The sequence below is a fragment of the Camellia sinensis genome, chromosome 2 (genome assembly GCF_055761805.1).
Source record: "Camellia sinensis isolate YWXY chromosome 2, ASM5576180v1, whole genome shotgun sequence".
Taxonomy (NCBI): Eukaryota; Viridiplantae; Streptophyta; class Magnoliopsida; order Ericales; family Theaceae; genus Camellia; species Camellia sinensis.
Genome location: NC_138962.1, coordinates 21,799,109 through 21,805,054, shown reverse-complemented (window position 1 = coordinate 21,805,054; position 5,946 = coordinate 21,799,109). Strand labels below are relative to the sequence as shown.

Genomic DNA, 5,946 nt, shown 5'->3' with positions numbered 1-5,946 from the left:
TATGACCGAGCTAACGCTAAGTAGGGTGACCGTGCTAACTGCAAAGCTCTTTTGGACCGGACTAATCTTCAAGATTTTCTCGGACCGGGCTAACTTCAAGGCCTTTTTTACTCAACCCTTCTTACTATGGCCCTCAACGGCCCATTACTCAGCTCGGCCCAATTTAGATATAAATTACCCTCTCAGAAGTGATTATGATTTAGATGCAATAACTTTTAGCTTGGGGCTAAAAAATCTATTTTGTCTTTTTACATGGTTTGGGATGTAAGTTCTATAGAACGGCTATTAGATTAACGATGTTGTATGGGACGGAGTGTTGAGCAACCAAGAAACAACATGTAGATAAGATGAGTGTGGCTAAGATGATGATGCTAAGGTGGATGTGTAGCAAGACTAAATAAGACAGAATTAGGAATGAGTGTATTCGAGAATGGGTAGGAGTAGCACCGATGGAAGATAAGTTGAAAGAGAATTGATTGAGATGATTTGGTCATATTCAACGGAGACCAACAGAGACAGTAGTGAAGAGATGCGATACTGTAACAGTAGATAGAAGTGTTAGGAGACGGAGTAATCCTAGATTAACGTTGACTGGCGTTGTAAATAGAGATATGGATCTACTTAATTTGATTAATAAAATGGTCTTTGATAGGGCCGCTTGGAGAAGAAATATACATGTAACATACCCCATTTAATAGGATTTAAGGCTTGATTTAGTTTAGTTTAGTTTGGTTTGGTTTAATTTATTTCATTCACATGCATACAGGAGTCGGTAAAACTAAGAATGTTTTAGAGGAGGATGGTGTGCTAGGCATAGACAACCATATCCTTGGAAACTACTTGGCATGCCATGGAAAATCTAGTTTCAATGGGTTTAGTTCGCCGCATTGGGATCAGGTGTGCATTGATCTAACATTTTTTGGCACGGACCTTTTGTTCTCAAAATTAATGTCAATTGGTCCAATGCATTTTTAATTGCAAGATCATGTTTTCGGAACTCCCATTTTCTTATTTTAACTGGGAATTACATTAGAGTAGGAATAGAAATTTGAGGATAGAGAATTATTAGTTAGTCATTTCACCTCTTAATTACTCTCGTAATATGTTACATTAATAATGGATAAATTATGCTGATCACTCTAGAGATTTTTACAAAATATAATAAATCCTACAAGTTTAATATAATTACACTGGCATCCCCTTAATAAAACTAAAACAAAGAAATTACAGCAATAGGTATATAAACACAGGAACAAATAAGAATAAAATATACATTTTCTTACAGAAAGTAAGAAATTTCATGGAAATATAGGGGGCATCCCCTATTGGGACAGATTGGATCATTCAAGATAAGTCAACACTACATAGAATAGAACAACCAGAAGTAGGAATGGCAACGGGGCGGGGCCGGGGATCACCCTCCCTGTCCCCGATCCCCGAAGGCACAAAAGTCCCCATCCCCGTCCCCGATCCCCCGCGAGGAACCCATCACCCTCCCCACCCCCGCCCCCAACGGGGATCAAGGATCCCCGACCCCGAAAAATCCCTGTAAAAAACAACATCCACAACAAACAACAACCCCCCAACAGAACAGATCAGCAACCACAACATTACAAGAAAAAAAAAATAGACAGATCTGATATACACACACATACATGTATACATAAACAATAAATGAACAAAAAAAAATGATACTGATACACACTCACACACACACATACATGTATACATATACACAGATCTGTGTGGATTGCGCACGGATCCATGTCGATCGACTCAGATTTACGCCGAAACATGGCTGAAACCGCGGTGCTACGGCGAGAGAGAAGAGAGAGAGGAGGTGCTACGGCCTACGGCAGTGCTGCGAATTTGCGATGGAGGATAGTAGAGAAAGTGTTGCGACGGAGGACGGCGGAGCGGCTGTTCTTGAGACTAGATCTAGTCTGGATCGACATGGCTTTGAGAGAGTTGACAGAGAGAGAAGAACCAGAGAGTGAGAGAGTGAGAAAGAGATGAGAGTCAGTTGAGATGAGAGTATGTATATGAGAGAGAGAGAGAGAGTTATGTGAATATAATAATACAACAATAATACAACTAAACATATAAATAGGATATACGCGGGGATCTTTCGGGGAAATGTCGGGCCGGGGCCGGGGCCGAGAAATTTATCCCCGTCCTCGGCCCGAAAATCATCGGGGATGCATTTTTTAATACCAACCCCGGCCCTACGGGGAATAATTTTCGAGGAAAAACCTATTTATCGGGACGGGGCGGTCCGGATCCCCGTCGGGCCGGGTTCATATTGCCATCCCTAACCAGAAGTCTTCATTTTATAATTAGTCAAGGACCAAATAAAATAAAGGCTATAACGTGAGGTCAAATAGCAATATCATGTTCAGTATATTTTAGTCATCCTTGTAAAATAACTAACGGAAAGGAAACACATTTGTTTTTGACCTATTTTAAATTGAATTTCTCTGATTATAAAAGTGTTCATCTATATATATGAATAAGAAAATAAATTTTGGGATGCTGCAGCAACTGTGGGATTTTGCTAACCAGAGATTGCTTGGCATATGCAAAAGTCAAGCCAGCAGATAGAGTTACACCCATACTTGCAGTGTGAATCTCTTGTTAACTTCTGTCAAAAATATGGCATCTGTTTCACTGCCCACACTCCCCTCGGCGGCGCTTTGGCTAACTCTCCTGTTCGGTTCTATCTAATGCTTGGACGATACCATTCTCCAAGTAAGTTAGAAAATTGGGCAAACTTCACTTTACCCCCTATGGTATAGGCCATGTGCAAATCATCCCTTGACGATCAAATATCATCCTCTGACATTCGAATATCACTACATAACTCCCTGTGGTTAATGGAGTGAAGTGCACAATTAGCCTTTCCATCTGTTTTAACAGGCTGTGCAATGCACGCGAGGGCTGTACAATTGGTCATAGAAAGATGATTTTTCATCCGAATTAAATGACTAAAATGCCCTCATCTTTATCACCAATTTGCAAACCAGCTTTTCTGCTTCATTTTTCAAAACCCAGATCTGGAAATCTTTACCCAGAAGAAGAAAAAAAAAATAGTAAAATTACAAACTCCCACCGGTAGCTCCATAATGAAACCACTCCCAGTGAAAGTAATCAATTACAAATGTTTAAGTTTGATCAAATGTAATCACACAGTGAAGGTAATCTAGTTTAACAAATGTAACAAATGTTTAATCAATTACAATACACAGTGAAAGTAATCACAATCTAAATATCTATTTTGTTTTGATTTTAACAGTTTCTTCTTCTTCTACATATCTATTTTGCTTTGATTTTAACAGTCTAAATATATATATATATATATGTGTGTGTGTGTATATAATAGATAGAAACAAATTTCAGATGTATATATGTATGTAAATAAATATTAGTTGTCAGATTGTTGAATGTTGGACCTAAGTTTCCTATGTTTTCTGGGTTGCCCAGAAGCACAATTGGCCTTTGGACAACCCTTCCCACCGACACAACTACTACTCCTCATATGCCGTCGTCCACCCTCGTACCACCACCAGCGCCTCAAACCCACCCAGCCGCACCACCCCTCTTCCTCTTCTTCTTGGTGATCTGAAAACCCCCATGTAGGAGAAGAGATCTGAGATAGATCCGAAAGAGATCTGCGATAGAGATGGCGATCTGCGTCAGAAGTCGCCGCCTTCCTCGCTCCTCCTCCTCAACCATCACCGTCTTCGTTCTTGAGCTCATCAATGAGAACTGCAATCGGATACAGAGGCTCGTTGATCATAGGAAGGCATAGGGGGTTGGGTGAGAAATGGTAAACAAGGATTATATATAAAGGCAAAATAGTCTTTTTACTTCTGCCATTAACAGTGTTAACTGTGCACTTCACTCCATTAACTATAGCAGGGTTATGTGATAATATTCGAACGTCATCCGCACATGACCTATACCATAGGGGGATAAAGTGAAGTTTGCCCTAAAAAATTTCTTCCTCTCTCTCTACCTTTGATATTTTATAATTGAATGATAACGTAACATGCTAATGATGATGTGACGTGAATAATTTTTTTCTCGCTTATGTGGTGTCAGGGTTTGGCTGAGAAATATAAAAAGACAGTGGCACAGATAATTCTCTGATGGGGTATACAAAGGAACACAGCAGTAATCCCAAGGACATCAAGAATTGAGAGATTAGAGGAGAATATGCAGATATTCGACTTTGAGTTAGCCAAAGAGGACATGGATCTGATTAAGAGCATCCATAGGAAGCACCGGACCAATCCACCTGCCAAAACCTGGGGCATAGACATATATGAATGAGAAAGTATGCAGAACGGGACACCAAAACAATTGCAGAATAGATACAAGGGTGGGTGTGGGCTCTACACCCCTCTGTTCTGTGAATTTCTACTGTATCCGTAGCAAAAATTATTGAGAGATTATCCTTAATTATGTTGAGAATAAGAGTGTAATCCAGAAGATCATTACATTTTTTAGAAATCTATTATCAATAATTCTGGATCACGGAATGCACCTACTAAACTCCAACACTAGCGTGTGTCGAATTATGTAATGTCAGAGCATTTATTCTATGTTGGCCTGGCATTGCTTGAAAAATGTTGCTCTTCCAATTTTACTATTTTTTTTTTTAAAATTACAAAAAATTAGATATTTGTAACCCCAAGCTGTAGAAGATGCAAAAACAGAGTAAAGAGTCATAAAAGACCAAAATGCAAGTGTGAATCATCTGAACAATAATCTTGAAGAAAGACAATGAGATTGTGTCAGTTAAAAATACAAAACTAAAAGATCTATTGGAACTGTAGCTGTAACTACATTTGTGTACAAACATCTCAAGTTTTCTATCTTTAACATTACAAGAAATTGGAATCGTTTGATTTCCATTAACCAGAGGTATATCCAGTCTCTGTACTAAAATCACTAAAAACAACAGGGACGATCGCGAATCGGCTTCTAGGGTAATTATCAAATTTATGGAGATACCATTTGTGTGTTTCAGCACCTGCAAGCACAAGATTTGCCGACTGCCACACCAACACAAGAAACTTTGGCTTCATGTAAGAATCCAAATGCATAATCATTAACTATTTATCAAGTGACGGGTTTGAAGCAATACAACGAATCCAAAAATTAACCAGACTGTGAGGTCTGCACCACCACTAGCAACCATAAGACCGGCATATATAACCTACAGCAAAAATCAACAAGACAATGAAAATGAAAGTGACTGAAAACTTATTGTTTTAACTTGGGACACTATGATTTTCTCAGCACATGTACCAGACATATTTCGGCTACTATTTTGGGCTATTGAGATTGGGAAGAATTACTTAGAAAGAAATAACCGAAGAGAAAAAAGAGTTGTAGGGCATGAGAGTTACAAGCCCAGCTAAGTAGTGAGGAGAAGAAACATAGTCAAACCAATCGCCATGAGGAATTACGTACTCATTGGCTTGTTCTGGCTTCTTCCGCAATGAACCTTGGTTGAAGGTAGAAGGGTCAGTCGATGGTACAAAGAATGAACAATATTTTTATTTATTTTTTTGGATAAATAAGCAAACAACCTTTATTAAAAAAGTATCAAGATGATTCAAAGAATACAAAACCCCACAAGGGGAATCACCCTCTAACCAATAACCTCATCCAAGAACTCTAAAAACCCAAACATATCTGGATCAATTTTCAATTCTAACCAACTATACAAAGCAACAAAGTAAACAACTCTCAAGCCAACTATCTGTACGCTGAATCTCCTGAAATGTGCGTCTATTACGTTCCAGCCACACTAACCACATCAAACAAAATGGGATCAAATACGACACACGCCGTCTTCAACGACTAACCTGAGCCCCACACCAGCTCCACAACATATGCAACACCCTCCGCGGTTGAACCCAAGCAATCCCAAAAAGA

At 39.1% G+C, this 5,946-nt stretch overlaps 1 pseudogene; it reads left to right on the top strand.

Moving 5' to 3' along the window:
• The first annotated feature begins 756 nt into the window (after nucleotides 1–756).
• LOC114303983 (NADP-dependent D-sorbitol-6-phosphate dehydrogenase-like) lies at nucleotides 757–4,350 on the top strand (annotated as a pseudogene).
• Nucleotides 4,351–5,946: the final 1,596 nt, after the last annotated feature.